Source organism: Macaca thibetana, chromosome 6 (assembly GCF_024542745.1).
Source record: "Macaca thibetana thibetana isolate TM-01 chromosome 6, ASM2454274v1, whole genome shotgun sequence".
Classification (NCBI taxonomy): domain Eukaryota; kingdom Metazoa; phylum Chordata; class Mammalia; order Primates; family Cercopithecidae; genus Macaca; species Macaca thibetana.
Window position 1 is genome coordinate 137,357,029 of NC_065583.1, and position 24,716 is coordinate 137,381,744.

A 24,716-nucleotide genomic window follows, 5' to 3' on the forward strand; every position below is an offset into this window, starting at 1 on the left:
ATTCCACATAGCTAACATGGGCTCCTTCAAGGCTACATTTCAAGATGGCTCCATTCACATATCTAGCATTTTGTTCAGGATGGCTAACATCCTAACATTAACCAGGCTTCTAACTTTCCCTGTGTTCTCTCCAGCAAAGTAACTTTACGTTGTAGCTGAAGGCTATAGCAGAACAAAGGTAGAAGTTGCCAAGTTTCTTAAAGCCTGGGCCTATAACTAGCACAAAATCACTTCTGCTGTATTTATTGGTCAAAGGTCACAGGGCCAACCCGGATATGAGGGGAGAGGAAAACAGATGCTACTTTTTGATAGGAACGGTAGCTAGAATTTGTGGTCATTTTTAATCCACCAATGACCTGACAATGACTTCAAGGATATGTAAGATCCTTCAATGTTTCTTGGTTTTTAGATTTTGTTTCATGTTAGAAATGTCTACCTCCCACAGAATACTTAATAGTTCTTTAGCAGAAAAGATTAGAATAAGAATCATTTGTGTTTCTCTCTTAGCACCTTACATAGAGTGTGCCACTCAAGAAATAATTTCTGGATGAATGTCGGCTGAATGAAATATTCAGTCTGAATTTTCTAATATATGTGTACTATTGTATTATAATTCCATGTGAAATTGGTTTTGATTCATGGTAAACTTGCCAAATCTAATTAACTATTTGATTATCAACAGCAGTCAACCCCCTAACTGCTGGTTTGACAGCAATTTTACTATAAGTAGACCCTTCTTAGTAAAATGAAGCTTTTCATAAACAGTCTTTCTCTCAGGCAGCAGTTCTTAACCCTTGATGCACAATGGAATCATCTGGGATGCTTTTAAAACATATTATCCCAGAGCTTTTTCACCTAGACTAATTAAATCAGAATCCCTAAGTGCATTAGGATTTGTTTCTAGGTGATTCTCATGTGAACCCAGGGCTGTGAACCACTTTTCTGGAGCTAAGGCTTTGAAATTGCATCTTGCATTTCAGGGAGGTAAATTTAACCCTTCCTCACCCAGCTTCAACCACAGCAGTCCAGCTTTTTTGTCTGATATACATACTCACAACCTGTAAACAATTGAGGTCACCAAATGAATTTAATGCTAAGAAAAAGTTGAAAACACTAGGGTGTTGTGATAGCTGAGGACTCTTGGCTTTGTGAAATAGAACAAATAATCATTGGAATATTTTTCTTGGCATTTATACAACTGGTCTACATGAACAACTTTGAGGTTGTGACTATTTAGTAGGAGGCAAGATCTGCTTTCCAATATCTCCAGGGTGTTTGTTTATGCACAGGCTTCCAATCATGTTGCAGATCTGAAGCTTGTTGGTCGTCTTTATTTACCCAAAGGTTACATAGGGCCTAGTGTCTGTGTGTAGTAGATCAAGATAACCTTTTCCTGTTTCTATAGGAAGTATTTTGCAAGGCTCAACTTGTGACAAACCCCCAAAGTTCACTTTTCAAAAGAAAATATACCAACTCATTTTCCTTGACCTCTGCAGAGCTAGTTCTTGTGGGGAATTTTTACCCTATAGTAAGGGGTAAGAAGTGGTATGGAGACGTTTTCAAGAAAAATTAATTCTCTAAGGGCTAAACAATGCTTTTAATAATCAAAGAAGATCAAGGTCAGAATGCTTTGTTATTTGAACACTTCCTCAGATCAAAGGGTCAGATGTAATTATTTCCTGCCCTTGCTGCTCAGGTAGGTCAGTTCTGAAGATAAACCTCTACAATTTAGCAAGCCAGGTTCTTCAGGTAAAGAGCTTATTAACAACATCCACATAGGTCTTCATTTCAGTGATCTACAAAACAATTGCTGGTCCTGTTCACATTTCCTCACCTCTCTGTTTCTTCAGTCTCTTGCAATCTGAGTTCTGCTTACACCATTCCATTCCAACTTCTCTGGCAAACATTGCCAAACCAAGGAGCAGTTTATGGTCCTTAGCTGGCTGTGCTCCTCAGCTGTGTTTAACCAAGTGTCTCTTCTCTAAATTCTTTATTTCCTTAGTTTCTCTGATAGTACACTCTGCTGGTTCTCTTTGACCGTTCATTCTGTCCTGCCCTTAAATTTGGGGAATACTCAGGTACTCATGTTTGGATCTACTCATCGTGTGTCACCCTTTCTCACTGATTTCATGCACCTCCTTGTGTTAACGATTAACAACTACTAATGATTCCTAAATCTCTTTTCCAGGCCACAAGGTTCCCTACATTTGAGTTTCAACATTACATATTCTTGTCCTTAACAAATGTTTTCCAAAGCACAGCCACTGAGCCAGTGTGAATTGGTATGAAAGAGCTTCTAGCAAAATTCACATGTGCTGTAGCTCTCCCCCACCATGCCTGATGCTGATTTCTGACCATCAGTCAATATACTTCCTTTCCTCAGATAAGTTTATTTCAGGAGCATGGGGGCCTTTACATGTCCTTTTCTCCTTCCCCTGTCTCTGTGCCTCAATCAGGTACCATTGCAGCATCAATCAATACAGTGCGTCATTTGGAAGCTTGCACCACCAAAGAAGAGAGATTTACAGTAAAATTTACTAGTCTATCCTTTCTAGCCAATTAGATATAATGTGCAGGATATCCTCTGAGTGTCTGTCTCTTAGAATTGGCATCCAATCTTTGATTTCTTGTTTTTTATATGCAAGAAGATGTTTTAAGAAGACATCCTTTTATTTAGCTCTGTCCTTCTGTCTTCATATTACCACACATTCTCCACGCCGTTTCCATAATCTTATTTATTTGAAGAAACCCGACCTTTCATCATGGACATTTTGGTAGATCTTCCCTGTGCCGGGTTAACTTAGGGCCCTGGAGAAAGGGCAGTGAGCTACACTGTAGGCCTTGGCAGTCCACTGCACAGCGCCATTTCACACAGTAATTAATGTCCCCTGCAGGACCCCTGTTACAGAAACATTTTTTCTCTCTTCTCTTGCACAGGCCTAAATGATGCTTACAGGCTCTCTTGAGAAGCTCAAATTGATATAAAGCACAGCCATATGCTCTGTAACTGCCTGCTTTAGACATGTAGCTAGGGTTTTATCTTTACTGCACTTTGGAGACACTCCTGACACTTGCCTATAAAAGACCCTTCAGTGTCTGCTCACTTCTGGTTAAGACTATTCTTAACCTTGATAAAGTTGCTGTTGTGACGATTTGACGTGGTACTCTGTAAGGCAGTCTCCAGGTCTGTCTTACTCACTGCCCTATTGCTAGTACCTAGCACATGATACATAGGGGCTCACTAAACATCTGTTGGAAAAATAAATAAATAAATAAATGGCTATATCCTTATACTTCTCAGCTAATAATTTAGGTTCCCATTGCTCAAGATGGCTGAGGCAGATGTGATGCATTCCTTAGGCCACCAGGAATGTGGGTTTGAGGATTCATCTTGAAACCAGACAGATTTTGATCATTACAGAGCAAGTAGAACTGTTTACATTTTGCCCTGTTGTGTCAAAGGTCACTTAGTCCTTAAGTCTTTCAAAGAAGAACCTGGACAAGTTGCTGAGCATGACTTCCTGGGCCGGTTGCCCAATAAATTTACTTTAGCATTAGGTTATCCTGTAGTAAAAGGGAGTCATCCAAGAATAGACCCTAAAAGCCTTTTGATGGGAATAGGAAATAGGGAATCTGATTTCAGGTAAGCCTATGGGAATTTCCTATAGCAAGTTGGGTCCTAGGAGTGACACATCATGGTGGGCATTTTGTCCAGGCTTTTCAGATTGCCTTGTAAAAACTCTCAGGAGGCTAAACTCAGTTATCAGCGTCTACAGCCATAAAATGTCAGGGACACATTTCCCTCATCAAGCACACTTCCAAGGACGCTGGTGAGCATAACAAGGTCTCCCTTCAGTGAGTAATCAATACTACTGCATTTGGATCACAAAGAACCCAGACAGTTGCTCTTTTCAAATCTTTGTTTGCAACCCATAACTCTTCACCACCTGCAAGTCTCTATCTTTATATTCAAATGGCTAAAACCTACACACTCTACACCAGAATTTTCCAATAGAATTTTCTATATTAATAGAAATATTCTATTCCACACTGTCCAAAATACTAGCCACTAGCTATACGTGCTAGTGAGCACTTGAAATATGGCTACCGTGACTGAGGAACTGCATTTTAATTGGCTTTCATCTTTTGCTTACTTTTACTTTAGTTTCAGGGGTACGTGTGCAGGTTGGTTATATAGGCAAATTGTGTGTCATGGGGATTTGGTGTACAGATGATTTTGTCACCCAGATAATGAGCATGGGACCTGACAGGTAGTTTTTTTTATCCTCATCCTCCTCCTACATCCTCAAGTAGCCCCGGGTGTCTCTTGTTCCCTTCCTCGTGTCCATATGTGCTCAATGTTTAATTCCCACTAAAAGGTGAAAACATGTGGTGTGTGGTTTTCTCTTTCTGTGTTAGTTCACTTAGGAAAATGACCTCCAGTTCTATCCATGTTCCTGCAAAGGATATAATCTCATTCTTTTTTATGGCTGCATAATATTCTGTGGCATATATGTACAACATTTTCTTTATCCAGTTTACTGTTAAGAGTATTAAAGTTGATTCTGTTTCTTTGCTGTCATGAATAGGGCTGCGATGAACATACACATGCATGTGTCTTTATGGTAGAACAATTTATATTCCTTAGGGTATATACCCAATAATGGGATTGCTGGGTCAAATGGTAGTTCTGTTTTGTTTTTTTGTTTGTTTGTTTGTTTCAGACAGTCTCACTCTGTCACCAGGCTGGAGTGCAGTGGCACGATCTCAGCTCAGTGTAACCTCCATCTCCTGGGTTCAAGCAATTCTCCTGCTTCAGCCTCCCGAGTAGCTGGTACTACAGGTGTGTGCCACCACGCCCAGCTAACTTTTGTGTTTTTAGTAGAGACTGTGTTTCACCATGTTGGCAAGGATGGTCTCGATCTCCTGACCTTGTGATCTGCCTGCCTCGGCCTCCCAAAGTGCTGGGATTACAGGCGTGAGCCACCACGCCTGGCCTCTGTTTTAAATTCTTTGAGAAATTGCCAAACTGCTTTCCACAGTGGCTGAACTGATTTAAATTCCCACTGGCAGTGTATAGGTGTTCCCTTTTGTCCACAACTTTGCCAACATCTGTTATTTTTTGACTTTTTAATAACGGCCATTCTAACTAGGATGAGATGGTATCTCACTGTGGTTTTGAATAGCATTTCTCTAATGATTAGAGATGTTGAGCATTTTTTCATTTGCTTGTTGGCAGCATGTATGTCTTCTTTTGAATATTGTCTGTTGATGTCCTTAGGCCACTTTATAATGGGGTTATTTGTTTTTCACTTGTAAATTTGTTTAAGTTCCTTATAGTGAATTTCATTTTGATTCATTTAAATTTAAGTACTCACAGGCCATTAGTGGACACCGCTCAACAGCTCAGCTTTACACAATTGAAATATATATAAACACAAAAGACAACACGTGAAGTAATACTTCAAGTATTCTAAAATTATAAAAGTAATATATTGTCAATAAAGATAAATTTTAAAATAGATACATGTAAGAGGGAAATGCTAAAAACACTCCTATCTCAACACCTAAATGTAAGCACTATTGACATTGTGACATATGCACTTTCAGTTACTTCTGTTGTATGTTAGAAGGGAAAATAGTGCAAGACAGCCAATATATCGTCAGAATGATCGAGAGAACATGAAAACTCTAGATGAACCTGGTTTAAATGGAATACAATAAGTATGCCAGGATCTGCCCCCTGCACAGATGACAGGCCAGATGGCTGCCCTGTGGGGTGAATGACCACTCATGTCCACACATAAATCATTTCCCTATACTGTCTATGATGCCCTATGTTCCCATAGTATTTAGAATGGTGTACATCTGTTAAAAGCTAAATATTATGTGCAGCACTTCACATTTCAGCTTTTAGCATTTTATGGGGGCACTATCTAGACTGTCAAACCCAAGGCTGGAGCATTTAAGGAGGCCTAGGCAGCTAATGGGCAGTGCTTGGCCACTGGCACAAGCAAGGAGAGAACACCTACTAGGGAGAGCATGGGGAGACCCATCTTCATATTTTAGTCTAGGACAGGGTCATACATGCTGCAAAAGTTCATTCATTCATTCATCACATATCCGTTCAACAAGTAATTTGTAAGTACCTATTCTGTGTCAGGGTCTTTGAGAGGGAAATGGATATATTGGAACTGTAGAGGCCAAGGTAAAATCTCTTTTTATCCTCTGTAGGTTCACTGAAAATCAACTGACAAAAGACAGATTAATAAGAGAAAAGGCATACAAATTTATTTGATTATAGTTGTATACAGGAGCCTTCAGAATAAAGACCCAAAGATACAGGGGAAACTGCCTATTTTTAGGCTTAGTTTCAATGAAGTATGGACAGCTGTGGAGAAAAATGACTGGACAGAAAGGGATAAGCTAATGTTAATGGACTGAGTAGGGAAGTCCAGCAAGGTCTGTCTGTTTGGATTCCTCTTAGCTTCTCTGTGTAGCATTCCTTCCTTCTGGGTATGCAGCAGGACCCTCTTGAAATGAGGGTCTTATGACCTACAATCAAACAAGGTAAGTCAGATAACTTTTTTAAATTTTTTCAAAATTAAACTTAAGATTGGTCAGATTTTGACTGTGTCTCTTTAGCAGCTTAAGAAGCAAATGAAATTCCTCCTCGAAGAAGTATCCATTCTTTATCCTGCCACTAGCTTACAGTGAGCACAGACTGGAGTGCAGTGGTGTGACCTCAGCTCACAGCAGCCTCAACCTCCAGGGCTCAAGTGATCCTTCCACCTCAGTCTCCCTTGTAACAGGGACCACAAACCCGCACCACCACACCCAGCTAATGTTTTTATTTTAAGTAGAGACAGGGCTTCACCATGTTGGCCAGGCTGATCTCAAACTCCTGGGCTCAAATGATCTGCCTCGGCCTTCCAAAGTGCTGGGATTACAGGCATGAGCCACCACGCCTGGCCTAGACAATTTTTTTTTTTTTTTTTTTTTGTGGCCAGTTTTTACACAGAAAGGCTTGGGGGAAGTTAGAGTAATATTTTTAGGTTTTATGGCTGGCTTTGGGGAAAAGGGATTCTGGTTTCTACGATATGCCTTGGGGAAGACAGATTCTAGTTTCTATGGCTGGTCTTGGGGGAGAATGAGGGGCCAGAGACAGGAGGGCAGGAAAATGTCAGAGAACATCTTTTACTCTGGGGGCTGCTTTATAAAGAGGCCTTCATTTGGGGGTATCATTTTCTGACGAAAAGGTGACTTGACTGGAAGTTGAATTAGTAAGCAGGGGGTAGATCTTTCAGGCCTGCAGGCCACATAAGGACTTCAGTGTTATTTCTGAAGGAAACGGAACGATCATGCAAAGTTATAATCAGGAGGGTGATATGATCCTAGTCGCTAAGAATACAGCACTGAACACAGTCTGAGAATGTCCTTATCCTAAAGGAGCTTCTGTTGTAGTGGGAACCGAAATCAAAGGAAAGGAAAATTGAGTTTACAGAAATTGTGGAGAATTCAGTGGTGCCCTTGAGGGGACGGGAGGACTCCCTGAGGCAGATGATGTCAGACAGGCTATGGTACTTCCTATGAGCCCCAGTATCTGTCTACTCTGCCAGGAAGGGGCTTTACCTGGTTCTGGCTCCACTTTGTCTGAATCTTTTTTTGCACACTGTTGACTTATTTCCTAACCTGATATGGATTGTGTTCCTGCCAGACAAATCAGTTAGCTAATTGTCTAATGACATCTGAAGGCATTCTTCTAGTATTACCATTCCTTTATTTCCTAGTTCAGATTATTAAGGGCTGAAAATTTCAAGCTAGCAAAAGTCAAAACTCACTCTAAGCTAGTGGCAGGATAAAGAATGAGTACTTCTTCCAGGAGGAATTTCATTTGCTGCCTAAGCTGCTGAAGATACACAGCCAAAATCTAACCAGTCTTACGTTTACTCTCAAATGATTTCTTGTAGAGAAGCCTCAGAAATTCACTAGGCCTGTGCCCCGCTCAGTCACAGACCAACTGCTCATCCTCATTCTTGTGACTGGCCATCACCACTCCTGGTAACGCAGCGCAAAACTGAAGGGGGTGCTTAGAATGAACTTCCAAAGGGAAAAGGACAGGATGTCCAGTTCATTTTCCTTTTTAGATGCAATTCCTACACATGAATCGGAGAGTCCCAAGTTCAAGGAGGTCCAGCTGGGAGCCAGAGGGCTATGCGCAAGGATGCCACCCGCTGATTAAAGTCAGAGACCAGGCCAGGCATGGTGGCTCACGCCTGTAATCCCAATGCTTTGGGAGGCTGAGGTGGGAGGATCTCTTGAGGCTAGGAGTTTGAGACCAACCTGAGCAACGCAGCAAGACAGACATCTCTACAAAAAATTTAAAAATTAGCCGGGTGTGGTGGCATGTTCCTGTAGTCTCAGCTACGTGGGAGGCTGAGGCGGGAGGATCACTTGAGCCTGGGAGTTCAAGGCTGCAGTGAGTGGATCACGCCACTGCACTCCAGCCTGGGTGACAGAGTGAGACCCTGTCTCTAAAATAAAATTAAAAAAAAAAAAGAAATAATAAATAAAAGAAACCAGGCAGCACACTGAGTAGTACCAGAATCTGGTCCAAAGACAAAAGGACACTGATGAGAGGGGCTGATGGGGAAGCAGGAGAGGGATTTGGGGAGTGACTGGGGTTCAGGCTAGGGCTATAGTTCAGGAGGGAGACAAACATGAGAGAGGACGTGTGAGGAGATGGGAATCAAGACTCAAGGCACATGGGCTGAGGGATTTTTCTTAAGTTTTCCCCAACATTTGGGTATGGCCTCAAGTGCAAATTAACGGGGTGCCAAGAAAACTCCATCATCGAGATAAATAATATTTTAATACAATATTTTAAAACTCAAAATTAATGCAAAAACAATCCATGATAGACAAAATATTCTAATTGTAACTAAAGACAGTATCCATTGCAGTGAACGCCCTTGTCTGGCACCAGTGGACCTGGGGTGTTCTCTGGTTGTGCAACATGGTAAGTTGCTCTACCTTTCTGCCTCTCAGTTTACAGAGAAACAAACTGAAAGCCAGAGAGGTGCTCATTCTTTTAACGAGCCATTCATTAAATCAGATTCTCTTGGCGTGGGAGGAGGGGTGCGTGCTGGACATCAGTAGTTTTAAAAATTCTGCCCAGTAAGTCTAACGTGCACCGGAGTTAAAAAGAATTAGGAAATGATGACCTGGCTCACCAGAGTAATTCCAACTAAAGTGTAAGTGGTTAAGAGTAGATTCCTTTATTTCTCCTGCCACACATTGTCAGCACATGGACAGTAATACTGTTGGTTGAGGGCAGCATAACACCAGGGCGGGTCATGGGAAAGGATAAAGCAATGTTTATTGAATGCCTGCTTCCTCCCAGTAAGCATGCTGGGTGCTTTTCGTTGGTTTAATTCCCATGGTGATCAGATGAGGTTGGTATAATCACCTCCACTGAAGAGATGAGAAAGCCAATGCCTTTACATAAGGAAGCCTTTCATGAAAACCTTTAAATAGCATCACAAAGCAGAGTCATCCCAGGGAGCATTGGACCTACCTGCTTGTTCTACAGACCCTCCAGAACTGCCCACATGTCTGCCCTCTACAATGAACATTCAGCATCACCTAAATACAGCTCTCTGGTTAAATAACTGGGGAGCCGCACATTCTCCAGCAGCTTCACAGTGACTGGGACAGAATGAGGGAAAACAGAGGTGGAACTGGCTCTGAGGTCTGTTGAGAATATGACTACACCTGGTACGAGGAGGTCCATTTGTGATAAATTGGCTGCAGCCCAGATGATCCCTCTGACAAAAGATTTTGCATTCCCTCATTTTGCTTCCCCACCTCATTTTCCCCCCAATCAACACATTTGAGCTCTAAATCTGTGCCAAGCACTGAACATCCTTTGCATATTATTTTTAATCATCTTAACAAGTCTATATGGTAGGAATGATCATATCCATGTCATTCATGACCCTGAGGCTCAGTGATGCCAAGGAATTACCTGGCTTCTCACAAACTATAGGTAGCAAAGTTAGGATTCAAAGTCAGATGTTCTTACTCCAGAGCATGAACTCCAAAGCACGGTCTACACTGCATACTCTTTTTTTAATACCCCAGAACAGAGCAGATATACTATATTCTCTAATACCTTTCTGTCAGGATCAGCTATTTGAAATATGGTGGGCTGGAGCCACCTTAGTCAGCTGGCCAGAATGTGGTACAGTGGGTATCACTGAAGACCCAACAGCTTCTTGTTGATAAATAGCATAAAATTCCCACCATCTGAGTATTTTTCCATCTAAGGAGACAGCATATTTTACCTGGGTCAAGTGGTAGTTTATTCACAGCCAAAGGAAATACTAGAAATTAAGAACCTTCTATAGTTTGTTTGACATCAGCCTGTAATTATGTAAGCTGATTTTTTAGCATCCTAGTAACTTTCCACTTCAGTCTAGATTGGAAATATCCCCTCGTCTCCTAAAAGCTGGGGTATATTATTTCTGCAGCATCAGTCAGAGGATGCAAAATTACAGCAATTTCAGTATTCAGAGTTTTTTCTCTTCCTCGTATTTAACTCAAATAGACCCTTCATCTTTTGGTTCCCATTTCCCTAAAAGTGTGACACCCAGAGAAGATGCTTGAGGCCAAGGACTGTATTTTTATCCATCTTTGTTTCTCTAGCACCTAATACAGTGTCTGACATGCTACAGACATTCAGGAAGTGAATGAATGAAGTGTGCTTGGAATGTGAAGGTGCTACTGACCCACCATTGACATAATCCGAAAAATTTTTTCTAGAAGTGCAGATGATTTTCAGCAAGCCACCATGTCATCCTTTAACTTGCTTCTCCTGTTGTTTTTAACTGCTTTCCTGCAGCTAGATTTACTGACACCTCCCCACTGTGGTCTCAGGGTTACCCTAACCCCACTAAGTCTTAAGTAGAACACATGGGAGGCAGGAAGCTTATCAGTGGCTTAAGTGCCCACCACCTACAGGGGCTTAAGAAAGGATAAAGAAAGGATAAAGTCTCCAAAGCAGGAGTCCGGGTGATGAGCTATGCCTTCTGGGTTCACTTCAACTCTTCAGAGTCTCCAAATACATCTAATCCTCATGACAATTGTGTAAGGTAGGTATCTCAGCCTTCGTGTCTCCCTTTAAAAGTCCTGTCTCTCAGAAGCCTTCCCTGACGACCTGACATAGCCTGTCCCTCTTCTCCTTTACTCTCATTTCTACATGTGTTAGGATTAGGTTTGCTTGTGTAAAACAAAAACCCAATATAATAGATTCACCAAAGAAGAGTTATCTTTCTCACATGACAGGAGGCTGCAAGAGCATTCAAGGCTGTCTTGTGACTTTTCCAGTGCCATCAGGGTCTTAGGCTTCTTTTAGCTTTCAGCTCCCCCAGGCTGAGCCTGTGGCTTGGGGCTTCCTGCTCACTAGATGGCTGTTTTTTCTTTCAGCATCCTGTATGAGTTCCATGCACAAAAAAAGGGAGGGGAAGGATAAAGGGCAAAAGCAAATGCCAACTAAATTGACCCCTTTAACACATTTTCCTGTAGCCCTTTGCAGGAATGTCTGCTTATCTTACTAAACATACCTGGGGCTCTGGGGATGTGAGTGTTTTTAATCAGTTAGACCGTTTCTAAAATAAAATGGGGTTCTTTTCATAAGGATAACAGGGAGGTGAGACTGGCATCTAACTGTGTCTTGTCACAGCATGGCAGCACTTGGTGCTCTAGGAAACAGCCCTGGGGGCCCAGGATTTTGGGGTCATGGTGCTTCCCCCCACCTCTGGGTGACCCAGTCTACAGCACCAGTCTTCTGTCATGCTTCCCCTCTCCTCACACACCCTCCCTCATATGTGTCTCCCTCCTGAACTAGAACCCTACCCTGAACCACAGCCACTCCCCAAAGTCCCCCTCCTGCTCCTCCCTCAGCCTCTCTCACCACATCAGTGTTCTTTTGTCTTTGGACCAGATCCCGGTACTGGTCAGTGTGCTGCCTGGTCTCTGCCTGAATCAGTGCGTGGCATCCTTGCCTGCGGCCCTCTAGCTCCCAGCTGGACCTCCTTGAACATGGGACTGTCCAGTTCATGTCTGAACTTGTCCGGAGGATGACCACAGGCCTGTTTCTACAGTCAGGTTGGTTTCAGTACCCAGGAGTCACGAAAAGAGGATCTAATGTCTTGTGGTAACAAAGTTCTAGAATGCTTTGCATTTGGCCCTCTTGGGGCTGGATGTACCATACTTGGAGTTGAAGTGAGGTAGCTTTCATCCTCCCTCTCATATCACCTGGCTGCTGAAGTAGCATCCAAGATGTCCAGGAGGTAGGATTTCAGGGGGCTGGAAGGCATGTCATTCTCATCTAGGCTGACTGTTGTGTTTTATTCATGAGAAACAGAGGTCTGGAAAGGTGGGATTAATTTTTCTAAAGGAAGCAGAGCTGCACCCACACATATGGGATCTTAGCCATGCAGCCCATAGGAAGTATGTCGAGGTGAGCTAGATGTCTGAAACACTGCTGGGATTCTTCCCAGAGCCCTCTCCCAGCCTCCTTCACTACCATGAAGGCAGAGGGAAGGGTGTGAGGGTTGCTACCGAGAGGATTTCCATATTCCTAACAAGGAGAGCATTTTGGTGGAGAGTTGAGAAGATAGAACTTCAGGTGAGTCTGGTGCTGCATGATTGAATAGAGAGAAATCCAGACATTAATGGTTCCAGGGCACAAATAGGAGGTCCAGGGAAATGTGGAAATTGTTCAAGGTGCTCGGGGTTGCATAACAGAGGAAACAGTAATGGCAGGTAACATCCATTGAGCACCTACTGTGGGCCAGACACTCTTATTAGAGCTTTAGCTAAATCAACTGACTGCTCATAGCAGCCCTGTGAGTTCAGTACTGAAGGCCCACAATCCTATATCCAAAATCCTTGAGGCCAAATGTGTTTCCAATACTGAATTGTTCATATCATAGAAAAACAATATGGTGCCTATACCATATATTATGTAATGATTCCCAGAGGGGTCTGGGGCAGCAGTTAGTAAACAAGCATGTGGACATTTCTGCAGCCAGTGGGCTAGACAAAGCCTACCAAAACCTTCACATTGAATATGACACCAAATAAGTTTGGGTATACCACTTACAAAAAAGCATTTGGTTTTCTGGGCTTTGGGGATTTCAGAGCTTTCAGTCCTCATCCTTATTCTGATTTTCCAGAGAAGAAAACTGGCAGTGTGGCTCCAGCATCTGTGCTGTTAACTATGCTGTTCTGCTGCCTGATGACAATGCACATCTATCATACTCTATACACGCCATGTCGCTGTAATATATGTGGTCTCTACCAGTCCTCAAGGAAAGACTAAGGAAGGGGGAGCAAACTCTGGTACATCTCTTTAACAAATGGTGAAATCAAGGCTCACAAGAGTGGTATCTAGTTCAAGGGTGCACAGTGGATGGATAGAGGCACAATCCAAAGCAAAGCGCAGGTCTGCAGGCTCCTGGCTCCCCTGCTATTGAATATATTCCTTAGGAATTATTTGAAGCAAAAGTAACAGGAAGAGAAATGTTATTATAATATTTGTGGCAATGGAAGAATAGGTTCGCAGTGGTGGCAGAATCAACAACATAGAAACCGATGCTAACATTTTGAATGAAATGTAGAACAGGAGAACATGGTGTCTTCTTATCATCCCCAAAGGAACCAAAAGGTTCTAACCAGTCAAGCAAGGGACATGACAGCATCTGCAGCATTTGTTCTCTGAGACCACGATGATCTCTCTCACGATTGGGGTTATCTGAGGCCTCCTGCCTATCTCCAAGGGTGGGTGAGGAAGCAAACAAGCAACCAAACATTGTCCTGATGACTGAAAGGTGAGGGGAGGGAAGCCTCTGCTGTTGTGTCCCAGGGACCTTAGACTAAATGTCAGAAAGCCACAGCCTCAGAGAGTCTTGAGAAGAGTTGTCTGTGCTATTCAGAAAGGTGTCAGAGGAGAGAGCTGCAGCCTCCTGGTCTCCCTGAGACCCCAGGGCAGTCAGCCTCCAGAGGGAATAGGTGAGGGATGCAGAGGATGCTGGTTCTATCTTTATGCTCAGAACACATGTAGCCCTAGTGTAGACAGGAGAACAGGCAGGGGTTGGAGCAGGTGGGGGGTGGGGTCAGGTGGCCCTGGGTGATCCTGGGAAGGATGGAGGTAGGAGGGACCTGGGAAGAACTTCAGGACTCTTCTATCTCTCATGTCACCACATCACAGTGCTTGCATTCCAGCAGGAATCTCTGCAAATGTTTCCTCTTCTGGCCTATAGCTATAGTTTTTCTTCGATGCCCAACTGGCAGCTACCTACATGGTATTACTTAAGGGCACCAAAAAGTCCTTTTGGTATCTCACAAGTATCTCATCACTAGAGGGACTCCTTTGTACTGATGAATTCTGCAAAAGACATGCAAGGATTTTGTGAAAGAAATGCCTTAAACATGCCACCCATCTATCCAGAATGGTCTCTCCTGGCTTTTCCATCTGTTAAATTTCTACTCATCCTTCAAGACCTTCCCTAGACCTGTGGCTCTTTCCTGAATGCCTCCCATAGTTTTCCTATATCAACCTCTATTAGAACTGCTGCCACTCTGTAATATTGTTCTGTTTACAGATTGGTCTTACCCACTGGATAGGGGTTATAATAATACAACTCACAAGGACTAAATTGGGTGATATATGTAAAGTGCTTCACACAGAGTAGACATCAAGCAAATAACAATTCTCTTCTCTGGCCTTCTGTCAGTTATTAAATTGAACTGTTTCTAGTATTCACTGCTTTCCCTCCTGCTTCCCTAGCACCATCCTAATCCATTCCTCTTATTACTTTAAGAGGTTCCTAACTGCCCTCTCTGCCTCTAATATATTTCTTTTAACCTTTATGTTTCTTACTGGCTGCTGGCTATGAATTCCCCTAAGATATTTCTGTCTTTATATTCTTCCACTATTCAAGGACTGCAGTAGCTTCCAGTGTTCCACTGCATTAGCTCCTAACTCCCAGCAGCATGTCCAGCAGTTCATTTGCTCCCCACAGACCAAAACCCTTACCAATGCTTTGCAGGTGACCCAGTCCCCATGCACCAAATGTGCTGTGCTAATGACTTGCTCCAGGACCTCTGTTCTCACCTTCTAACCCACAGTGTTCTCCTTACTCCACGCCTTCTTCCAAATCCCTCCTTCCAGATTTAGCTTACGTTGGATATGCTCCATGAATCAATTACATACTTTAAGTAGTCAATTAATAATCATACACTGAGTAGCGCATTAGAGGAAAGTATAAAGGAGACCCTCCGAGCTCTCAGGAGCTAATCGTGGAGGTTCACTGCATACTCACATCCAGTATCATTAACTTCTCAAGATAAATGCCAAGTGTAACCCACGTTTGGCTGGCCCTCTCGTTGACCTGATACCTTAGGTGTGCAGTTTCCTGGAAAGTTTCCCCTAAGCATTTCTGAAAGTTGAAAAAGGTGTCTCATGTGAGTCATCAAGAAATCCTTGCAGCTTCTCTATCAGTTAGGCATGCTTTTGGCCCTAAGTAATAGAGCATCTGATAGTGTCTCCAGCAACAAAAATATTAAATGTCTCACAACGGGAGAAATCTGGAGGCAAGCAGATGCAAAGCTTAGTGTGGGTTCATGAATGACTGATAAATGGCAAGGTTGACTAACCTGGGGCTATGAGGTTATAGATCTTTAAATTCTCCCTGACTACTGAAAGGATATGTTCCAGAGGCAGGCATGTACGTAAGGGAGATGGGAAATAAGGGATCCAGTGACCTGGTTGCAGATAAGAAAGAATATGAGCACTGATCTTTCAGGGAATAACTAACTTGGTACTTAAAAAAAAGTATGTCTACTATGCTTGACATTCTACCACATTGGTAGTCAATCGAAAACAACAAACAAGTAAAGGGGAGTATGGGCACTTTTATTGCACTATACTTTCCTATCTTCTTTTTCTTCCTAGACTTCTAATATCTGTGTATGTATTTAAAAACTCAAAGTTCTGTGGTCAATAATCAGAGCTTTAAAGAATCAGTGTCCACACATTGTGGACATTGTGTGGTTGCTGGTTAGATTGTCAGTCACATTGTTGACGGCCTACCCAGCAGTGATTCCCTTCTTTTTTCTTCCTAATAGGACTCAAATGTTCTTTGGGTCTGAAGCCAACCCCATGCAGCTGTGTATCTCGGAAAGGTTGAGCCTCCCTGGATGGAGCCCGACAACGTCCTTAAGGACTCAGGCTCTTTTCAACCTTTGCCTTCACCATCTTGGCCTCTTGGCCTTTCATCCTCCTGCTTGTACTTCACAGCCTCTAGACAGCTGTCATCACTGCAGGCATCAGGAATGACTGAAAGGTATGAAGCAAATGGAAGGGTCAAAAGCCTTTCTCTTCTAAATGCTTTGTCTTTTTCTTAAGAAAGGGAAGTTGCCAATACCCAACTATCATGTTAGAATTCCCTGCTCCAAGTATTGTTGGACACTACTGGGCTCTTTTTTTTTTTTTTTTTTTTGGAAACAGGGTCTCATTCTGTCACTCAGGATGGAGTGCAGTGGCTTGAACATGGCTCACTGCAGCCTTGATCTCCCATGCTCAAGTAATCTTCCCATCTCGGCCTCTCAAGTAACTGGGACCACAGGCACACACCACCATGCCCGCCTAATTACAAAAAAATTTTTTTGTAGACGGGGTCTTGCTGTGTTGCCTAGGCTGGTTGAACTCCTGAGCTCAAGCAATCCACCGACCTCAGACTCCCAAAATGCTGGAATTACAGGCATGAGCCACAGTGCTTGGCCTGGACACTCTACCTTTTTCAGGCACAACCATTCCTTATGGTAGGGTTGCCAGGTTTACAAATAAAAATGTAGAACACCTAGTTAAATGTGAATTTCAGAGAAACAACAAATAATTTTTAGTATAATTGTGCCCAAATGTCGTATGAGATATACTAAGAAGTTATTTGCTGTTTCTCTGAACTCATATTTAAGTGGGCATTGCGTATTTATCTGGCAACCTTTTCTATGGGCACTGCCACAACTTCCTCCAGAGACCACTGTTTCCTTAAGGAAGTGCCCCCATGGGTGGCCTGAAGACCTCAAAATGCCATAGCACCAGGGTGTTCAATGAGAAGGTTGACCTAAACGCCTCTCTTCCCCTTTTGTTTTACTATGTTCATGTAATCCCAAAGAAAAGTCACTTGTGCCTCACTGTCTTAATACATGTTCAACGAAACATCTTTTTATTTAGCTTTTAGCCACTCTTCCTTGAGACTCAGACCTGAGTTCTGGGGGTGGAGCTGAGCCAGAATAAAAATGCGAATGAAGACACGATGCCATTCCCAGCTTCACCTTTGCCCACTGGAGCCAAGGTTTAGCCAACCTTGTCTGTCTGCCTTGACTTAACCTTTATCAGGGCACTCCAGCCCTGTTCTCTTAAGCAGTATGTTTTTAGTTCATGCAAACAGACCTACCCAGCTATCTACACAGGTATGTCAGAATCTTCCAAGTAGGTGCGTCTTAGTCTCAGAAAAGATGCATGCATTGTGTCCTCTTCAGAGGAGGGGCCAAAAAGCCTTCACTGCTTGAGGCAGTCTTCATGGAAATTAGGATTTGGCTTTGTCCTCAAACGGAAGAGGAGGGACAAATCAAAAGGCAAGAAGAGGATGTGGCTGGCAAATAGGACTAAGTGTGTTTTCAGGAGATTGAGACCAAGACTGAAGCAGAGATTGCCTGCTATAAAGCTGGGAAATGAGACTGAGAAAATTCTGGGCCAGATTATGAAAGACACTGCGGGTAAGAAATGACAGTATGTTTGATTTAGTGAGAAAAAGAGCCCAGTTAAATGTGAATAGAAAGAAATGTTTCAGATGATATGATGTAGGCTTGTTTTTACACTTCCCCTCATTGTTCCCCAGTGTAAAATTAGATCCCTTAAAGATAAACACAGTACCCTTTGTTGAAGATATGCCCTCTTCTGCCAGTTAGGAAATCTGAACCTTTAAAAGAATTTACTATTTCTAGCTAAAGTCTTTAGTTCCTGGACTAAACAATAAGATCACTAGTATTGGAGAAAAAATCTATTTTATTCTCTGATATTAAAATTAACATCAGCTTTAACTCAAACACAAGGATGTTCCAGGGTAACTTTGAACCTTACTAATTCTCTGACAGCCACTTCCTTCCTCCTGGGGTCGGGCTTGTTTACAGAGAATCTTCTGGGTGTGTGTAGCTTCCTCCCCATTTCCCACCCACTGATAAACATAGTGCTGGCCTTCAGCCACTTAAGCCCTGCAACACATGCAGGATTTTCTTGCCCAATGAATTGAGTGCACCCTGTTTTCTAGTTACACTGTTCTGAGAATAGTACAATTGATCTTCCCCAAAGTAAATCCCCTCCCCTTTATGTACCTTGTCTCTCAACAGCCCCTTCCCTAGCCAGGGGTCTGGTGACCTCCATCCATAACATCCTGCTTTAAACCCTGACCTGAAAAGGATGTGATTAGGCCGGGCGCGGTGGCTCACGCCTGTAATCCCAGCACTTTGGGAGGCCGAGGCGGGCGGATCACAAGGTCAGGAGATTGAGACCACGGTGAAACCCCGTCTCTACTAAAAATACAAAAAATTAGCCGGGCGCGGTTGTGGGCGCCTGTAGTCCCAGCTACTCGGGAGGCTGAGGCAGGAGAATGGCGTGAACCCGGGAGGCGGAGCTTGCAGTGAGCCGAGATCGCGCCACTGCACTCCAGCCTGGGCGACAGAGCGAGACTCCGTCTCAAAAAAAAAAAAAAAAAAAAAAAAAAAAAAAAAAAAGAAAAGGATGTGATTAACTATTTTACATAATGCCTGGAGATGTTCACATGGGGGTGGGGAGAAACCTGCAAAATTGAGATGCACAAAAAAATACAATACAACCCTCTTCTAAGACCTTTTCTTCTCCCTTAAAAAGAAACCCCCAAAACTCAGGCAGTGAGGGGATGAGGTAGGGTTGGGAGAGAATTCCTTGTTACTTCTGTTTTTCTTGAAATTTTTCCACTGTGATATTATTCACATGTTTACTAGGATATAAATGGTCACCAAAGGTCCGTCCATATGTGATCTTTCCAGCAAAACAGGAAAGAAGTCATGTCTAACATAAGTGAATCTCACAGACAGACAAATATTGCATGTGCTCATTCATATGTGGGAGCTGACAAAGTTGGTCTCATGCAGGTGGAAAGTAGAATGATGGTAACCAGAGGCTGGAAGGAGTGGGTTTGGGGTGGGCGTGGGGAGGTAGAGATGAGGAGAGTTTGGTAAATGGGTACAATCCTACAGTTGAATAGAAGGAATCAGTTTTAATGTTCGATAGCCAACTAGGGTGACTAGAGTTCACAACAACATATCATATATTTCAAAATAGCTAGAAGAGAGGACTTGAAATGTTCCCAACACATAGAAATGATCAATGTTAATGGTGATGGATACCCTAAATGCCCTGACTTGACCATTACACATTCTGTGCATGTAACAAAATATCACATGTAAGCCATAAATATGTACAAATATTATGTATCAATAAAAAGTAAAAAACAAACAAAAACAAACAAAAAACAAGTAAAGCTCAAATTAGGGGGATTTGGGCAGCAGTCATTACAGCAGGTGCTGTTTCTTCAGGCCAGAGGAGGCCTTTCCCAAATGAGCAATAGGGCCAGGCACGGTGGCTCACACCTGTAATCCCAGCAGTTTGGGAGGCCAAGGAGGGTAGATCACTTGAGGTCAAGGCTCGAGACCAGCCTGGCCAACACCTTGAAACCATGTCTCTTCTAAAAACACAAAAGATTAGCCAAGTATGCTGGCACACTCCTGTAATCCCAGCTACTCTGGAGGTGGAGGCATGAGAATCATTTGAACCCGGGAGGTGGAGCTTGCAGTGAGCTGAGATTGTGCCATTGCATTCCAGCCTGGGCAACAGAGAGAGACCCTGTCTCAAAAAAAAAAAAAAAAATGAACTTCAGACTTTGCTGAAGGCCAGAGCGCTCCTTGCATGGTCCTTTAGCTTCCGACCCTTCACTGCAGTCATCAGAAGGATCTTTCTAATGCAGTTACTATTATTTTCCCACATGTTTACTCAGGAACAGATAATACATATACATGGCACAGAACTCAAAATACCTTACAGGTGATTGAATAAAATGTAAGCCTACTTCCTTTTCCCATTCTCTGGTTACACTCTTCCTGGAGGTGACCTCTATTATCAGTTTCTTTGTTTATTTTTTCTTTTTTCTTTTCTTTTCTTTTTTTTTTTTTTTTTTTTTTTTTTTTTTTTTTTTTTTTTTTGAGACAGAGTCTCTCTCTGTCGCTGGAATGCAGTGGCTCAGTCTCAGCTCACTGCAACCTCCATCTCCCAGCTTCAAGCAATTCTTCCGCCTCAGCCTCCTGAGTAGCTGGGACTACAGGCACGTACCACCATGCCCGGCTGATTTTTGTATTTTTAGTAGAGACGGGGTTTCACCACATTGGTCAGGCTGGTCTTGAACTCCTGACCTCGTAATCCGCTTGCCTCAGCTTCCCAAAGTGCTGGAATTACAGGTGTGAGCCACCAATCAGTTTCTTAAATATCTGCCTTCCAGAGATGTCTATGGTTTTTCAAAAATAGAATCAGAGTTGTTTGATAGGCTTATTTGCTTATTTTTTCAGTTATTACAATACATGAGTGTTCTTAAATTGTAATCCATGTGGTTCAAAAATTAACAAATTTAAGAGATAACCAGTGAAAAGTCATGCACGCAACCCTGTTCCTAGCCTTCTTCCTGGTTTCCATGCTATACCACCCCTTCCCCCACCCCATCAGGTAGTTTTTTTTATGTTCTTGTGAGTCAGTGCAGACGTTTTAAAGGCACATGCAACCAAACGCAATTCCTATCCTCCCTTTAAAGCAGTTCTTTAACTTGGGACTCTATAAAGACAACAAAAATAATTATTTGAATAAGCAAACTATGCATTGATGGAATTAACACTATGACTTTATGAAGCAGTCAACTTAAGCCCATCTATATATTGCATATTTGTGGTTTGTTTTGCATATATATAAAATATAAACATGTTATATATGTGTGTATTATATATAAAACAAACTACAAATAATAAACAAATTTAACTGCCTGGGTTTCCTTCGCTTCAGAATATTGTGATCCCCTTAAAAAGGACCCTCCCCGACTATTGAAAGTACTTAAAAATTAATATTACCTGAGCCCCTACCAATCAGGACAGAAGCCCAATTAATCAGAATCACAGCCAACAGTACATATAAGGGTACTTGGTGTACCACACAGGTGGGTCCTGCTACCCATGAGGCCTATCTGTCCCTGGAGGGGCCCGTGAGATTACAGGACCAAGATGACTTACCACCTACGTCGGTCTATGGTTTTGCTTGCCATGCGCAAGGGGGTGTTTGTAGAGCACTGTGGCTTCTGATGGGAGGAAGGAACTTCTGCTCAGAGCCCTATCGTTCTGAGGACCACCTTATTTAGGGGTTTCCCTGGTTTCCCCCTGGCTTCAGCAATCCTGGATTTTATGTAATCATTGCATTTTCTCTCATGAATTGGCCCATATAACACGCTTTGTAGATTACTGCTGAGTTTACCTATTTGGGAGACCACCCGGGAGAAGAATGTCCCAGTTGCAGTCTTGGGATCAACTGTGCCCCTGGGGCATTGGCTCCTGCTCTTCTTCTGGAAAGACCTTTCCCATGCAGCCCTGAATTTTGAAGTCCCACCCATCCTTTAAAATCCAATTGAAGTGTTTCCTGAAAACAGCTCAGCTCTATCATTTGAATGTGTGTCTTCTTCTTGGCCACTTATTGCTATTTCTATCATACCATCACATTCTGAGGACAGTTGCATTCCAGCTATAATTATATTGGTTTTTCCCTGCCATAAGACTGCATATTTTGTGATCTTGGCTATTTGTCTTTGTGGTCCCATGGCATAGCTTAGCAAGGTGCCCAGTACACAGTAGGATCTCAATAAATATTTTTTTAAATAGAATTGATTGCTTAGCAAAAGAAACTACCATCAGAGTGAACAGGCAACCTACAGAATGGGAGAAAATTTTTGCAATCTACTCATCTGACAAAGGGCTAATACCCAGAACCTACAAAGAACTCAAACAAATTTACAAGAAAAAAACAAACAACCCCATCAAAAAGTGGGCAAAGGATATGAACAGACATTTCTCAAAAGAAGACATTCATATAGCCAAGAGACACATGAAAAAATGCTCATCATCACTGGCCATCAGAGAAATGCAAATCAAAACCACAATGAGATACCATCTCACACCAGTTAGAATGGCAATCATTAAAAAGTCAGGAAACAATAGGTGCTGGAGAGGATGTGGAGAAATAGGAACACTTTTACACTGTTGGTGGGATTGTAAACTAGTTCAACCATTATGGAAAACAGTATGGCGATTCCTCAAGGATCTAGAACTAGAAGTACCATATGACCCAGCCATCCCATTACTGGGTATATACCCAAAGGATTATAAATCATGCTGCTATAAAGACACATGCACACATATGTTTATTGTGGCACTATTCACAATAGCAAAGACTTGGAATCAACCCAAATGTCCATCAGTGACAGACCGGATTAAGAAAATGTGGCACATATACACCATGGAATACTATGCAGTCATAAAAAAGGATGAGTTTGTGTCCTTTGTAGGGACATGGATGCAGCTGGAAACCATTCTCAGCAAACTATCACAAGAACAGAAAACCAAACACCGCATGTTCTCACTCATAGGTGGGAACTGAACAACGAGATCACTTGGACTCGGGAAGGGGAACATCACACACCGGGGCCTATCATGGGGGAGGGGGGAGGGGGGAGGGATTGCATTGGAGTTATACCTGATGTAAATGACGATGGGTGTTGACATGTTGATGGGTGCAGCACACCAACATGGCACAAGTATACATATGTAACAAACCTGCACGTTATGCACATGTACCCTAGAACTTAAAGTATAATAATAATAATTAAAAAAAAAAAAAAGAATTGATCACTTGGTTCAGTCCTCATTCTTAGCATAACTGGACGGCAAAGGGCATAAGAGGAGAGGGGAGGTGCTGAAAACTGCTTACTTCACAAGTTGAGTTTTTTGTTGCTGTTGTTTTTGCTTCTGTTTTTTAAGAGGCTTTCAATACGGACAGCATAGCAGGATGGCGAAGACCTCAGTCATCTCTGGCCTTGACACAATCCGGATCTGCACTGAAATTACTATTATCTTGGGCAAGCTATTTGACCTCTCTAAATTTCAGTTTTCTCAACTGTAAAATAAGGATGAGAATAATAATGCCTACCTTATGAACTAGTTAGCACAGTGGCTGGCAGTAAACATTCAATCATTATCATTTTTAATAGTTTTTATTAAGATGACTGTCTCTATCATCCATCTCTGTTTACACATGGCCAGAAAGCTTTGACAATAGCAGCTGAAAACAGGAGTGTTTTGAACCAAGACTGAGACCATTTCCACTCCCAAGCTGCTATTTGCTTGGAAGGAGGGAAATTAAAAAGCCACTAATGAAACCTCAGTGAGCTTTCATTTCTCACTGGGGAAGCTGGCTGAATAATTGTGAAAGTTTTGTTCAAGTCTGTTCTTTGGTTCAAAAATAAACATTCTCATTTCTAAGCTGACACCAATACTCGGAACCATGGGGCACATTTTTAAATTTACTATTTGCTACAATACATGAGTGTTCTTAAAATGTAATTTTAAAAAATCTGTCCAATTATCTCATTTAGTCTTAATAACAGAATGACATTTAAGCTTAAATATTATGAAGGAAAGTTTTCCAACATGAAGAAACTACAAGGAACACTCAGATAGCAAAGGGACATGGAAAATTTACAATTTCTAAAGCTAACTTTTTAGTAAGACTGCAAATACTGTAAAAACTTGCAAAAGCTCAGGAAGCAGAGACTTAACAACTGAAAATTGTTTATCAGTTGTGCTGGAAATTTCCACTGCTTCTTTTGCTGTGGAAGGGGCTGTACAGTGGGGAAGTACTGTCTCCACGTGTGTGTGTGTGTGTGTGTGTGTGTTGCCTCTTCAGCAACCCTTTGCAATGCTGTGTCATGCTCTGTTTTCATTCCAGCTTCCTCTGTCTTTCAGCATTTCCTGGAGTCGCCAGAGGGCCCTTGCCTGACTTGTTTTCTGTATGATCAATGTTCTGTGGTACATGTCTCTACTCCCACAATCTGACCTATTAATACCTCCATTGCAGAGGCATTAGTAATATTTACTAATGAAATCGTGTTTAGAAAAGCATAATAAGATACATATTGACTTGTATCAACAAAGGAAATATTAATCCAAATCAGTTGACAGTTTATGAAGAATGATAGCTCAAACCCTTAGGAGCCCAGGATACTACTTGAACCAAAGCCCTTTTGTAAATTATAAATGATGAAATTGAAGCACAGAGAAAAGAACCAATGTTCCCAAGGTCACATAGCTAATTAGAAAGTCTGGCTTTAGGACTAAAAACTTATGGTCAACCACATAAAGAATAGAGTGGTGGTCGGGCGCGGGCTCATGCCTGTAATCCCAGAACTTTGGGAGGCCGAAGCAGGCGGATCACGAGGTCAAGAGATAGAGACCATTGTGGTTAACAT

At 42.3% G+C, this 24,716-nt stretch overlaps 1 long non-coding RNA gene across 1 annotated transcript in view; it reads left to right on the forward strand.

Moving 5' to 3' along the window:
• Positions 1 to 24,716, forward strand: part of LOC126957095 (uncharacterized) — a 94,730-nt gene that overhangs the window by 56,055 nt on the left and 13,959 nt on the right. The window contains exon 3 of the long non-coding RNA XR_007726641.1: positions 16,195 to 16,412. This is a non-coding gene — a long non-coding RNA (uncharacterized LOC126957095). The remainder of the gene's footprint in view (positions 1 to 16,194; positions 16,413 to 24,716) is intronic.